The sequence below is a fragment of the Taudactylus pleione genome, unplaced genomic scaffold (genome assembly GCF_031769625.1).
Source record: "Taudactylus pleione unplaced genomic scaffold, aTauple2 ptg000154l, whole genome shotgun sequence".
NCBI lineage: Eukaryota > Metazoa > Chordata > Amphibia > Anura > Myobatrachidae > Taudactylus > Taudactylus pleione.
Window position 1 is genome coordinate 1,143,613 of NW_028284556.1, and position 15,896 is coordinate 1,159,508.

The following is a 15,896-nucleotide window of genomic DNA, read 5'->3' on the forward strand; positions in this document are numbered from 1 at the left end:
AGCCCCATCATCTCCCTGTGTCGCCCCTCCTCACACAGGCGGCGAGGAGGAATGTCCTCCTCACACACAGAAGGAGGCAGGCTCCCAGCAGCAGCATCACCTCAGCAGCACTGCTATACAGAATAGTGTCAGGTCTGAGAGGATTATGTCATTCCACATAGAGCTGATTTTTTTCTAACTCCTTGAAAGTGCTTCCTTATGGGGATGATTGACAGCATGCAATGCAGGACAGGCTATATAAATGACTGAACGCTCCTCTCTAACCATTGTAGACAAGGCTCCCCATAAGACAAGCTAGCGCTCTTAGGAAACTTTAGATTTGCACTTTTTAAGAATTTTTTATGGTCTCTTTATTTCTATTTTCTTACGGATATTTGGATTGGACACAAAACAATAGGACTCTAAAGCACATTTCTTTCAATAGCAGGTAAGATATTTGCTTTATATATATATATTTTTTTTGCTTTTTGATCATCTTATATATTCTTTTCATTGAATACCACGTACTTAAAACTAGAAATGTATTTAGGGAATGAATGGGTGTGCTGTGCAGTTCAATTATACTACAGAGTAAATTCAATTATTGTGCAGATTTTGATATTTTAAGACTATACGTTAACTTTGAAGCTAACTGTTTGGGCTGCCATCCTCATATTAAGAGAGTTTTACATATGTAAACCAGCCACCAATAAGAACTAATCAACAATATATTTATATTATAACACTTATCAATTCCTTTGACTATTAGAGGAGTGATTTAGGAAGCATTTACTAGAATGATTAGTGCAGGATGTGTGCGTGTGACCTGCTACACACTGGGGCTAAATGGAGCTGGACAGTTACAGTACTTTGGTATTGGTCTGTTAAATCCTTAACTGGCCCTAAAGGGAGGAAGGGGGAAACTCCTGATACTCAGAGTAATGGTTAGCTATAGTGTTGTCACCACTTATAGAAAACAAAGATAATATAATATAATGTGGTTGTGTGAATGTTGCATATATATATATATATATATATATATATGTGTGTGTGTGTGTATATATATATGTATATATATATATATATATATATATATATATATATATATACTTGGTATTCTCCGTAACCAGCTGACTACAGGAGGTTTACCTGTAATATATATATATATAAAAAGGGATTTCACTATTCCTGATTAGTTAGTTATCAAAATTATGGAAAGGAATAGTACTATGTTTTTTATTTATAGAAAATATTGCTTGCAGAGTTGCAGCTGCCAGTATATGTATTATCACTTTACATTGCTCACTAAAATTTGCCATTCAAGCCTTATGACTCTATTGCTCTACTAACAGATATCTGATTGTGGTGAGTAGATAATTTTAAGTGCCAGGTTATTGTACTATAGTAATCCCCAGCTCACTTTGGTTTAAAGGCTACCTGAATAGAATGTGAGTTAACATTGTTATAAGATTTTATATCTGAAACTGTTACATTTCTTCGTTTAGCAAATAATTTTTTTCTGCTTGGTTGCTATTTTTGATATTCATCACGCTTTCATTATAGAAATATAACACTTATATGTTGTTTGAACACAAATTTGAATATGTTATAATTTAGATGATAATAAAATATTAGCTATCTATCTGAAGTGCACTTCCTCATGTATGTGCTTCTTTTAATAGTCTGTATGACATGAATAAATGTGCACTATTGTGCTAGACTTTGCTACAGCCAGTGTTGTCTTTCTGCTTAAACAGTTTTGGCTTACTGTAAAGAATTTCTGGTGACTAATGAGTAGTTTTAGGTAAAGAATTAGTAATGAATGGCATCCCTTACTGAGCGGTACATTCAGCCAGTCGTCATTCAAGTACTTTGTATTTTATTGAAATAGTGGTATCCCCATCAAGTTGATTTTACAACCTATATTTCTAATACACCTTTAGATTACATGCTCTGTAATTATAAAAACTCATCAGAAATATAAGATTTTCAATGAAAACTTTTTATGTGAGTGATAATAGATAGTCTAAATATTCTTATGGAATAAACCAGCTGAGTGTTGGGTGAGCCCCACATTGTAGAAAAAAATAGTTTACTCTGTGTTACCTATTTCCCCATACTCCCATGGGCTTCAGGAGAGCAAGTATTTTCCTGTTCCAAGAGCAACAAACAATAGAGAGCCATATAATTTATTAAGGATGGTCTCATTGCTGTCGTAGTGATTAGTAGTGGTCTATTAACCAAATAATATTTCTATAATCATGATTTGATCTACTTACACTTAAATAAAACTTGTGGTTTATATACATCAATGGATTACCTCTGCAGGCCTCTGCAAAGGCAGAGAATGATATTTTAGATCTGAAGTTGGCGCTGACTTGGCTGATGTGCTGTGTTAAGTGGTTTCCTTTGTTATAATTTAACACGTGTACTATATGCTCATGTGCCAAACTGTTTGTATCAAGATGTAATCTGTTTGGCTGAAACAAGTGTGTACTCATATTACAGAAACATACTCTAATTTATTTGTAATACTCATTACCTAAAGGAATTCAAAAGAACAGGACTTGGAAGCCACATTCCAGAGGATCAAACTAAATGAAGTTGTCTCTGTGATTAAATACCCACTAATTTTATGTCTTTGTTTTAATTCACCTGTATGTCATTTGTTTATCTTTTTGCACATGTGTGATGTAGCTGCACATCTATGACATGTCAACTAGCCACAAAAATGCAAACTGTTTGTCAGCATAATACTAAAACAATTCAATTAGGGGAATTAAGTATGCCATGTTATTTGTTTGATAAAATGATCAAAGACAGAACATTGGTCATGCACTAATGCATTAGGAATGTCCAATGATTATGAATTAGTTTATATACATTATATGTAATTATGTACATTATATGTAATTATGTACATTTCTATAGTTATGATAATTTGTGCTAGAAAAGAAGAGGAGTAGTAGTTTAATATCAAGGTGTCACTGACCTATTCTTAAGGGAAGCAGTCAGGGAGCCGACGGTCGAAATGCCGACCCCCGACTTCCCGACAGACAAATCCCGGCAAGGTACTAATGACTGGCGTCCGACGAAGGTGAAGGTAAGCTGGGCGCGGACAGCCGCGGGAGGAGCCGCAGGGGGAGGGGGGGGTTAGGTTTTAGGGTTCCTGGGGGGGACTTATGGTTAAAGCTAGGGGAAGGGGGGCTAGGGTTAGGCACCCAGGGGGGGAGGTTAGGCACCCCCACGGGAGACTTAGGTTTAGGCTGCGGGGATGGGGGGTTAGGTTTAGGCACTTAGAGGGGGATTAGGGTTAGGCACAGGGGGGGAGGTTAAGGTTAGGCACCCCTAAAGGAGGGTTAGGGTTAAGGGGGAGAATAGGGTTAGTTATACTTACCTTTTTAGCTGTCGGGATCTTCACCCCGGCTGGCGGTATTACATACTACACCCATTCTTAACACATAAAGAGACTCACAGGGCACAATAATGAAATAATCACTGGGCGGTGCCAGTGTCATACTGGCATTTAAATGCTAGCTGTGTCTAATCAGCAATAATTGAATACCTGCAAGAATTAACCAATTGTGCCTTTTGGGTCTGGATCACAGCAGGAAAATGCTGATCAGTAATTGGTGGAGAGTGGAAACAGGAACTCACAAAAGTGCACTGGATGGCTCAGTTGGCATATTTTGCTAAGGTGATTTATAAATTATGGATATAACAAGAGTGATACAGGGAATATGTCATAACAAGACGACAGTCAGACAGACCAGAGTCAATTGTCTGGAGCCGGTGGTAATACATCTGCACGTCAAGCCAAAATGGGTATTCACTCAGGCAAGGTCAATTGCAGGAGTCAAACGAAAACAGAAAAAGGACACTAACACAACAAATCAGACCAGGCTGAAACAAGAACAACATAAAAATGTGAATGGAACTATTGCCCAAAACACTACCGGAGAACAGAGTTCCCATTCTCTGTTTACTCTTGGGCCTATAGCAGCTGCCTTTCACCTCAGGACTTCCCTTGAGTACTCAGATGACCCCAAGACTTAATGTAGCACAAAGAACATTTGGACCACAGTAGGGAAATTGTGGTTGACAGAACCAGGGCAGAGAAACAATGAAATTAAGTGATATAATCAGAAGAATATAGAAACAAAATAAACAACTGAACAAGGAAAACACATACAAAATGTAAGGTACAAGCCAAAAGGTTTAGTCAAGAAAAGAAACTGAGGCAAGGAAGCAGAAACTTTGCAAGGATAAGAAAACACTGCTGTACACAGGGACATGGCACCAACTGCACCATCAGTGTTTTAAAACACCGAGGTGGGATCCGAGTCTGGCTCGGGTTTTCACACCTGACTCGGATCAGAAAACGAGACAAAATGCTTCATCCTCCCGCTGTCGGATGCTTGTGGGTTTTGGGTTATATAAAGGTCCCCGCGATCGGCGCCATTTTCACTCTGGCTGTGGAGAGAGAAGCTAGCAGACGTGTAGTCAGTCACTGTTAGTCACTCAGTGTGTGTGTCCAGTCGGGGTCTTGGCCTAAATACTGCTGCTGTGTTGTCCATAAAGGGGCTTAGGCTGCAGTATATAAAGGGGGGCTTCCTTCAGTGGGTGCTGCAGTTGCTTTGTCACTTGTCCTGTCAATTAACTGTGGCTGCTGCTGTGTTTTTTCCTATCCATCAGGCTAGGGTTGCAGTCCATAAATGGGTGCGGTGTTGTCCAGGGGGGGGGGGGTGCTCTGTCAATTAGGGGTGCTCTTCCCCAGTGTAAAAAAAAATAAAAGTACTTTTTGTTCTTTTTTATTTTTGTGTGTATGCGTTAGCAACTTAGCTGCACTATTATTGTTCGATGAGAATGCCGCAGTTTATTGTCCACGTATTTGTGACTCTGCAGGTGGTCTGTCCGCACTCGGCAGAGGTGCTTTGTTGTGCATAAAAAAGGGGTGCTGTCTGTGTTGTTCATCAAGGGGCTGCTGCTTCATTCTGGGGTTCTCTTCCCCAGTGTAAATAAAATAAAAATGCTTTTTTTGTGTGTGTGTGTGTGTGCATTAGCAACTTAGCTGCGCTATTATTGATTGGTGATCCTGCCGTCCATACCGCAGTTTATTGTCCATGTATTGTGACACTATGAGTCATAGCGCAGTGTGTTATTCTTATTCATAAATAATCTTGTGACACTAAGTGGCAGCACAGTGTGTTATTCTTTTCTTATTCATAAAAACATCTTGTGACACTATAAGTCGTAGCACAGTGTGTTATTCTTATTCATGAAAAATATTATGACACTGTAAGTGGTAGCAAAGTGTTTTACTCATAAAAAAACTTGTGACACTGTAAGTGGTAGTGTAGTCTAATTTTCAACTTTTCCCTTCTTTCCTCAATCATGAATAAATGATTAGTCTACACGCTGACCACAACAAAGTTCTGAATAATATGCGTTATATATAAAACATAATGACATCACTGTAAGTGGTTGCGCAGTATGTTATTCTTATTCATAAATAATCTTGTGACACTAAGTGGTAGCACAGTGTGTTATACTTTTCTTATTCATAAAATATCTTGTGACACTGTAGGTCATTGATACCGCAATGTAATATTTAAAATTGGTACAAACTGATGTGTGTGCTGTACCTCACTTAATTCGGATTTGTTGATATGGAGAACGATCAGTTGAGAGGAGAGCAGGAACCACATACTAGTGCTGGAGCTGCTGCCAGTGCCACTAGTCATGACGAGACTAATCCAGCTACATCATCTACTAAAGCTGATGCCCAAGGGCATACAGGGCTTAAGTCAGGGCATCTAAAATCAAGAACCAAACTTTTACAGTGGTAAAGAAAAGCATTAAAGGGAAAGTTAGCTGCAGAAAGATATAAAATTGTCAATATGCCTTTCACCGCATGAAGTGGCAAGGAAAGGCTAAGGCCTTGGTCTTTATTTATGACTGGTGATTCTGCCTCTTATGATGATGTAAGCACAAGTGAACATGATGACATAGAAATCGATAATGCTTCTGTGGAAGTGCACCAGGATGAGGAGGATATTTGTGTAGCTGACACTAATAAGGATGTTTTTGATGAGGATGTTGTTTGTGTAAATCAGGCACCAGTGGAAGTAACAGTTATTGCCATGTCATGCCTGGGCACAAGACAAAAAAAACACTTCTTATGTGTGGAATTATTTCTACTCAAATTCGGACAATTGTCAAGTCATCTGTACCCTTTTTAAAGCCAGAGTAAGTAGAGGTAGGAACCTTAAACATTTAGGAATCTCCTCCCTGTTACATCATCTGCAGCGCATCCATCCAAAAAGTTTTTGTGTTTTGTGTTGACTCATCTGCATCACCAGTGGGTATTTAGGATAGTTTAGTTTTTTCTCGGCAGATGCACTCACTGGGGAAACTTAAAGAGAAGCCATCACTGCATCACGTGCCACTTCAGCTAACACTTTTCTTACAAACAGCTCTTTGCATCTCTTCAGATCTGTGTCCTTTGGGAAGAACACAACATATGACTTAAACCTTATACTGTATCTTTAATCTTGCATTTGCTCTGTTCAGCTTGTCCACATATCTGTGGTTTAGTGGACAGTGGCTACAATGGCATTTTGGATGGCACTAATTAAGTTTTCTTTAATGCACCTGTACAGGTTGGGAATTGCTTTTCTAGTGAAGTGGAATCTTGATGGGATTTGGTAGTGGGCACACAGGACCTCAATTTACTGTCTAAAACCCACTGAATTATTGGCGGATATTGGATACACATTTAATACCAGCATATATGTTATGGCGTCAGTGATCTGCTACGCAACTGGGTGACTGCTGTCATACTTGCTCCCCATTGCAAAGGATTGTTTAACAGTCAATTGTTTTTTTAAGCACTACAAGTAGTCTTCCTGGTCCCCTTCAGGGATAAAAATCCACTCCCAGCAGCAGCAGGCAGTGTGCTGAAGGATTCTTCTGGGGCAAGGACTGATGTGAATGAGTAAAATATTTTTTGTAAATGCCTCCCCTCCTCTCTCATAAATTTGCTTTGGAATAACAAAATTCAATTAAATTTACTACTAATTAAATCTTCCTTTCCCTGCATTCAACTACATACATACTCCAACTCCTTCAGGCCTCTTGAATAATAAAAACATTTGTTTCCTGTTGTGCCATGTTGGAAGTTGAACTGCCACTGCTGCTGCAATTTTTTACAGGCAGTTGCCAAATGCCAAAAATCTCCAGAAATGTTCATGGCCACAGACAGCATCTCCTGCATGCCCCTTTAATTTAAAAAAAAAATCAAAAAATTGAATTAAATTTACTACCAATCAACCCTTCCTGTCCCTGCCTTCAACTACATACATACTCCGGCCTCTTGATTAATGAAACCATATGTTTCCTTATGTGCCATTTTGGAAGTTGAACTGCCACGTGTTTGTGCCAACCACTGCTGCTGCTTAGCTTAGTCAGCCCACTAGCTTGGTGCAAATTTTGGGCCTAAACCAGATGAAAACAATATTGTGAGCTGTGAGGTGGTCAAAATTGACTGAAAACAAGTGGAAATTAATGTAATTGAACAAAAAAATAACAAATTATATGATTTTAGCTGTTTTTATAAATTTTTTAAAAAAAGATCCAAAAACAAAACACGCAAGGGGTGATTTTGGCAAAACCAAATCCAGATCCAAAACACAAGGAGATACAGATCCAAAACCAAAACACGGGGGTCAGCGCACATCCCTTATACTGTGTATATATTGTGATAGAAGTACTGGAGAAGTCTGGGATGGCATTTATGTGTGTCCCAGATTCCTATCATATGTGTTTTGAAACCCCCAGGAAAAGTCTGTTATGCCAAACAGACCAGAAGTGTCGGCTTTTGGTAAAAGCCGGATAATGGGTCCTGGGGGTGTGGATGTGAGAAGAGAGGGAGGGCTCCATCCACAGGCAAATCCAGGTGTTGGGCCTTTCAGTCTGAGAGCAGGCTGATTAGTAGTTGCACCTGGAAGTGGCTCATATAAGCTGTGTTAGGTTTTGGTTCAGTGTCTCACATACCCTGGGGAGAACAGACACTGAGGTTTGTTCAGAGACTCTGTGATATTTGAATGTGCTGTGTTTGTGGTAAGGCAGTAGGCCCTGCCACTTGTAGAGAGGGAGTAACCTGTCTAGTTAGTGCCTAGACGGGCTAGGCTTTATGTTTATGTTTTGGTTTATGTTTATCCATTTGGCACAATAAAAACTGGTTCCGACCAGCTTGCATGAGATCCCAGACTGGCGTACTGTTTCCTGGCTGCTGTGTGTGTGGGGAGGTGTCCATCTGCCCCAGGAGAGGGACCCCCTATCCCGGTCATATTACAACTGGTGGAGAATGCGGGCAACACACACGGAAAATTGCAGCAAGAAGAAAAGTTTTGCATTGGAAATTTAAAGAGACAGACACCAATTTGTCATTTGGATGTCAACCTGTGTTTTATGGAATCCATGAAGGTGGCATTGGTCGATGCTTAGAGAAGCCAGATTCCACTTCCAGCCTACACCTAAAGACAACATGGAGGACATTGTTAAGGCCTTGCTACGGCAGCCAAGCAGGAAGCTAAAAAATTCAGCAAGAAGCTACCAGAACTCAGCAAGAATCCATCAGGGCTCATCAGGAATCCACCAATGTGCAACTATGCAACTATTGGCCTTGGAGACAGCTCAAAGGCAACAACAAGTCGCCATAGAGGAAACCCACCAGGCCTTAAGAGACGTGGTACAACAGCTAGTAGTCCAGTCTGATGATGCTTCCACTGGTCTTCCAACCAACACTCACTTCATGCAGGCCAGGCACTTTCTGCAAAAGATGACCCAGAGTGATGATGTGGAAGCGTATCTTATGGCCTAAAAAACAGAAAATTGGACTAAAGAGCAGTGGGCAAGTCTTCTGGCACCCTTCCTGTCTGGAGAACCTCAAAAAGTATACTATGACTTGTACCTGGCTGATGCGAAAGACTATAATAAATTGAAACAGGAAATCTTAACTCAATTGGGAGACAACGTATTTGTTCATGCCCAACGAGTCCACCGCTGGGAGTTACAAACAGAAAAGCCTCCACGCTCTCAAATGCATGGCCTCGTCCATCTTACCACAAAATGGCTGCAGCCAGAGACTCTAACAGGACCACAGATCGTGGAAAGGGTTGTTATGAATTGATATCTGCGATCTCTACCTGCAACTCTGCGCAAGTGAGTGAGCCATGCAGACCCTAAAACAGCAGACCAATTGTTTGAACTGGTGGAGACGTATGTGGCGGCTGAGGAACTGTTGAGTGTGCCCCACCGAGCCCCATTTCCACAATGGCAATCTCCCGTGATCACTGGTAAGACTGTTCTAGGGAAAAAGGGTGCTTGGCAGTGGAATGTACTTAAGACTGTGGGTTTGGAACCTGGAGATTAGGCCAGCCAGGCCAGGAAGGTTCCTACCCAATAATAGACTTGATAATAGTTCAATGTTTCTGATGTGGTGGTTTGCGCAAATTGCTGCTAATTGTTCACTTACCTCTGAACCTATGCATTGTGATACTGCTTATGTCAATTGCAGAGTGTCTTTCTTTGCACAGCCAGCCTGTACTGCTGACCGACAGGCTGAGACAGATATGCAAATGTGTATAGTTACTGTAGAAGGCAACTGAGTAGAGGCTCTGTTAGATTCTGGTAGCCTGGTTACACTTATGAAATCTGAACTGGTGAACTCCTTGAAGCGTAAGGGAAAACTGTTGGTGTGACCTGCAAACATGGGGATACTCGCTATTATGTTACTGCAGAGGTGAACATAGAAATACAATGTGGTTCTGCGATAGTCTCTGTGGGTTTGGTGCATGGTTTGATGTATGATGCAATATTGGGGAGAGACTTTGCTCACTTCTGGAAGTCCGTTGTCATATCCTCACATGGTAGTATGCCAGGATTTTTTGTATCAGGTGTCTAAGAAAGGGGAAGATATTGTGGAACAATTAATAGTTCCCAAGGTATACAGAAGAACAGTGTTAGATCTTGCTCATGGTAATATAACTGCAGGTCACCTAGGGGTAGAAAAAAACCACTGAGCGAATTTTACAGTAGTTTTTCTGGACCAGGGTCCATAAAGAGGTTTCTGACTATTGTGCATCCTGCCCTGAATGTCAGTATCATGCTCCAAGACCACATTTTAAAAGTCCACTTGTCCCATTACCCATTATTGAGGTTCCATTTGAAAGAATAGCTATGGATTTGGTTGGACTGTTAATGAAGTCTGCCCGGGGCCATAAATATATTTTGGTGATAATGGATTACGCTACCAGTTACCCAGAAGCGATACCATTGCAAAATATGTCAACAAAGACCATTGTTAGAGAATTAGTCCATGTCTTTAGCAGGTTGGGAATACCTAAGGAAATCCTGACTGACCAAGGTACCCCATTTATGTCAAAAAATCATGAAAGAGTTATTCCGCCTGTTTAAAATTGATCAGTTAAGAACTTCTGTGTATCACCCCCCAGACCGATGGGTTAGTGGAGAGGTTTAACAAAACTTTGAAACACATGCTAAGAAAAGTAGTGGACAAAGATGGTAGAGATTGGGATTACTTATTGCCTTTTTTGTTGTTGGTCATAAGAGAGGTTCCCCAATCCTCCACCGGGTTTTCACCTTTCGATTTGTTGTACGGGAGACACCCAAGAGGCTTACTAGACATTGCCAGAGACATGGGAGGGGCAGTCCAGTCCGTATAAAACTGTTATTGAGCATGTTTCCCAAATGCAGGCAGGAATTGCTGCTGTGGTGCCGATAGTGAGAGAGCACTTGGAACATGCCCAACAGGCACAGCAGAGGGTGTACAAATGCAATGCTCAGTTATGCATCTTTGCTCCAGGGGACAGAGTGTTGGTGTTGGTTCCCACAGTAGAAAATAAACTTTTGGCTAAGTGGCAAGGACCATTTGAAATTCTAGAAAAAGTGGGGGAGGTTAATTATAAAGTTTACCAGCCGGGGAAAAGAAAGCCAGAACAGATATACCATGTAAATCTTATAAAACCTTGGAAGGATAGAGCAGCACTGTCAGCCATCCCAGCCCCTCCAGTAAACCCAGGGCCTTTGGTACCCGAGGTGACAGAAGCTAAAACCCTGTCGGCAGTTCAACAGCAGGAAGTTAAGGAATTTCTTATCAGAAATAGGGTTTTGTTTTCGGATATACCGGGCAAAACCACAGTCATTAAACATGACATAATCACTGACCCAGGGGTTAAGATTAACCTAAAGCCCTATAGGTTACCAGAAGCCCAAAGAGAATCAGTTTCTAAAAAAATTAAAAATGTTGGAATTGGGTGTAATTGAAGAATCGAATAGTGAGTGGTCAAGTCCCATTGTGCCGGGAGTGTGCGTTTCTGCAATGATTTCTGAAAATTGAACAGTGTGTCAAAGTTCAATGCCTACCCAATGCCTAGGGTGGATGAACTAATTGAAAGACTAGGAACAGCCAGGTATTTAACCACTCTAGACTTAACCAAAGGGTATTGGCAAGTGCCGTTATCTGAGAATGCCAAAGAAAATACAGCTTTTTCTGCACCAGAAGGGTTGTTCCAATACAAGATGTTGCCCTTTGGGTTACAAGGGGCACCGGCTACCTTTCAAGGGATGATGGATAGAATTCTAAGGCCCTATAGACAGTAAGCTGCTGCTTATCTAGATGATGTAGTCATTCATAGTCCTGATTGTCAGTCTCACTTGCCCAGAGTACAAGCAATTTTGGACTCCATCTAAAAGGCAGGATTGACAGCCAACACAAAAAAATGTTGCCTAGGGATGGAAGAAGTAAAGTATCTTGGATACATCATTGGCAGAGGCTTGATAAAGCCACAGCTTAATAAGATTGAGGCAATACAAAACTGGCCACAACCCCTGAATAAGAAGCAGTTGAGAGCCTTCTTAGGGATTACTGGGTATTATAGGAGATTTATACCCAAATATGCCACCATTGCAGTCCCTCTGACTTACCTTACCAAAGGCAAACAGAAAGTCATGGTTAAATGGAATCCTGAAGTAGAGAAGGCTTTTCAGGAGTTAAAAATAGCATTGTGTACCCAACCAGTTCTGATGACCCTTGATTTTGACAGCGAGTTTGTTGTGCAAACTGATGCATCAGATGTAGGCATAGGAGCGATCCTGTCCCAGAGCAAAGAAGGTGCAGAACACCCTATTTTTTACTTAAGCAGGAAATTGAATGTACATGAGAGAAACTATGCTACGGTCGAGAAAGAAGCGTTGGCCATAAAGTGGGCATTAGAAACTCTCAGGTACTACTTGATGGGAAGGAAATTCAGATTGATCACTGACCATGCCCCTTTGAAATGGATGTCAGAGAACAAAGAGAGCAATGGGAGAATTACAAGGTGGTTCTTGGCATTGCAAAACTTTAAGTTTACAGTCGAACACAGGCCAGGAACCCAGCTGGCCAATGCAGACGCTTTGTCGCGTGTTCATTGTTTGGGGGTTGCAGTTGTTCCGCCCCACAGGTCGAAACAAATGGGGGGGATATGTGATAGAAGCACTGGAGAAGTCTGGGATGGCATTTATGTGTGTCCCAGATTCCTATCATATGTGTTTTAAAACCCTCAGGAAAAGTCTGTTATGGCAAACAGACCAGAAGTGTCAGCATTTGGTAAAAGCCAGATAATAGGTCCTTGGGGGTGTGGATGTGAGAAGAGAGGGAGGGCTTCATCCACAGGCCATTCCAGGTGTTGGGCCTATCAGTCTGAGAGCAGGCTGATAAGCAGTAGTTTTAATTCTTTAACCCTCACTTTAAATCTCACACTAGTGTGATGACATGGGGAGGTTCTGCTGGGTTGGCCTGTATTTTTTCCATAGGAGTGTTAGGGACCTGTCTGATAGAGGTCACCTGGACACGGTGGGCAGGCCCATAATCATGGCCATTATTATGCTAAGAACCTCTTGGATGCAATTTAGCAGTATTATTATTAGGTTCAGCATAGTTAGAGTGTGCACTTGCATCTGTCTTTTTTTTGCTTGCAGCACTACAAGTCTCAGCAAGTAGCACCTCACATTGTGATTAGGGTGTGCAATCTAGGGCCCCTTCCCCTATGTATTCTGATTAGTAGTTGCACCTGGAAGTGGCTCACATAAGCTGTGTTAGGTTTTGGTTCAGTGTCTCACATACCCTGGGGAGAACAGACACTGAGGTTTGTTCAGAGACACTGTGATATTTGAATGTGCTGTGTTTGTGGTAAGGCAGTAGGCCCTGCCACTTGTAGAGAGGGAGTAACCTGTCTAGTTAGTGCCCAGATTGGCTAGGTTTAATGTTTATGTTTTGATTTATATTTATCCATTTGGCACAATAAAAACTGGTTCCGACCAGCTCACACGAGACCCCAGACTGGCGTACTGTTTCCTGGCTGCTGTCTGAGTGGGGAGGTGTCCATCATCCCCAGGAGAGGGACCCCCTAACCTGGTCATATCACTATATATATATATATATATATATATATATATTGTGATAGTAGCACTGGAAAAGTGGTAGATGACATATATGTGTGTCCCAGATTCTTGACATATGTCTTTTAAAACCCACAGGAAATGTCTGTGCTTGTTGTTGGAGTTTGGGGCTTTTAGTAAAAGCTGGATAAAGGGTCCTGGCGGTGTGGATTTGAGAAGAGAAGTGAAGGATCCATCCACAGGGCCATTTCAGGTGTTTGAGCAAGCAGGCAGGCTTGTTCAGAGACACTGTGTTACACTTATTGTAAGTACTGTGCATATGCCTATGTTTGTGGTGAGGGCACTAGGCCCTCCCATTTTGGAGAGAGGGAATATGCTGTTTAGTTAGTGCCCAGATGGGCTAGGATTTATTTATATTATTTCTGTTTTTATACTGCACAATGAAAAATAGCTACAGCTAGCTTGCACGACAACCTAGACTGGTGTGCTGATTCCTGGCTGCTGTGTGTTTGGAGGTGTTCATCTACCCCAGGAGAGGGACCTCCTACCCTGATCCTATTCCAATATATAAATGTATATATATATATATATATATATATATACTGTAGAAATGAAAAAACAGCGGCACTTTGTGAATTTAATATAACAAACAGACTATATTTAAAGTTAAAAAAAAGCAGGGCGTTGTTGCCTTGAAAACGTCACCTTTTTTTACTCTAAATAAAGTCTGTTATATTAAATCCTGGAGTGCCACTGTGTTTTCATTTCTAAGCAACATACCTGTGGAGGGATCCCGGGTCCTGTATTTTGGTTTGGAGGAGTGCCGGGCTATACTATTACTGTATGTATATTTGTATGTATGTATGTCTATATATATATATATATATATATATATATGTCTGCTTGTTATTCGGCACCCCGGATGATTTGGGCGAACCAGGGTTCCCTCCTAAGTATTCATATATATAGGGATCTTGTAGCATGACACGGCAGCCATGCCAAATTAAGGAAATAAGGCGGCACTCCTGGGTTTGTTATAAAAAAGCATGTATTCAAATGATCAAAAGCATTGTTATCAGCAGTCGATGTTTCGAGGTCCTAAGACCTGTTCATCAGGACTATACCATGATTACCATGTTATAGTCCTGATGAAAAGGTTTTAGGACATTGAAATGTCCTTTCTTTGGCATGGCCGCTGTGTCATGCTATAGAACTATATATATATTTATTTATATATATATATATATATATATACACTGTATACAATCCTGGAGATTGGAGAAGGGTAGACACAGAATGAGGAGACAATACACACTCCAAGGGAATGTGGAGAGAGAGAGACCACATTACCTGCTCCAATAGCTTGAAGATTATCGCATCGGCACTGTAGTGCAAAGGTGCTCAGTTCTAAACCTTGCAATAATTTAAGTGAAAACCAGAGAGTAAATTAAATACAGTAGAGGTTCAAATATGTAAACTAATTAGGGTTGAGGGAAGCTCGGCTAATCGGCCATGTCTTAAACTATGTTTGTGTGTACAGTATGTTATTCAGTAATTTTACTATACAATTTTGTTTTTATGGGCTTGTGTACCATCAGATACATTATTTCATCAGTGGATCAAACAGAAAATAAAGAAAAAAAACATTGAACAAATAAAATATTTTAGTATAAGTAAAAATTATTTTTTGGTTTCCATAGATCATGTTTCAATAACTAAAGTATCTCATAATTGGAGTTGGATAATCAGAGTTCTATTGTTTACAGTAGCATTATCTTTCATTTCAGCCAACCAGAGAGCAAATTAAATATACCATTATCTTTAATTGTAGACAATTTCTTATGTTAACTCCAGTTTACTGTAACTCAACCAGATGTCTGATCAATTGATCAATTAGGTCACCCATGTAGACAGCAAAATTTGAGGGATCAGGTCACTCAGGTTACCTAGGAGTGTAAGTGGATCATGAAGCTTGGAAATTTGAGTAATCAGCAAACGACCCCATACATACTAGACTTTCTGCCGGTATATATGGACATACGGTCTGTTTGGTCCCAGTAAATGTTGGTCAGGATAACCAGCCTTTTGGGTCCAAGCAGTCAATTTGTTCTAAAACTACCAAATTTGCAATTCAAAACTCCATTAACAACAGTAATTTCTTTATCTTTAAAATACCAGTAATTACTAATGATACATTTATAAAAAGCATTTTTAAGCAGTGCCATGAATGGAATGATCCTTGTGGTTTCCCAATCAGCGATTTCATATGAGCCATTGGTGGCTGCTTAGATAGGCTTCCTTTCAAAACTACTATCTACTTCATATTTGTATCATATTTCTGTATATTTTGGCATAAGTTTATGGGTAATAGTGTTACTTTACTGCTTGTATCACTCTTCACTTTATGCTTTGCATGTCAAACAGGTATACAATCGGGAAGCCTGCTGCCTTAA

General features: G+C 40.6%; 1 protein-coding gene across 1 annotated transcript in view; it reads left to right on the forward strand.

The window, feature by feature from the left end:
• The first annotated feature begins 289 nt into the window (after positions 1-289).
• Positions 290-15,896, forward strand: part of THBS2 (thrombospondin 2) — a 105,598-nt gene continuing 89,991 nt past the window's right edge. Inside the window, exon 1 of the mRNA XM_088474333.1 lies at positions 290-427. The gene's annotated coding sequence lies outside the window, so the exon portion shown is untranslated. The remainder of the gene's footprint in view (positions 428-15,896) is intronic.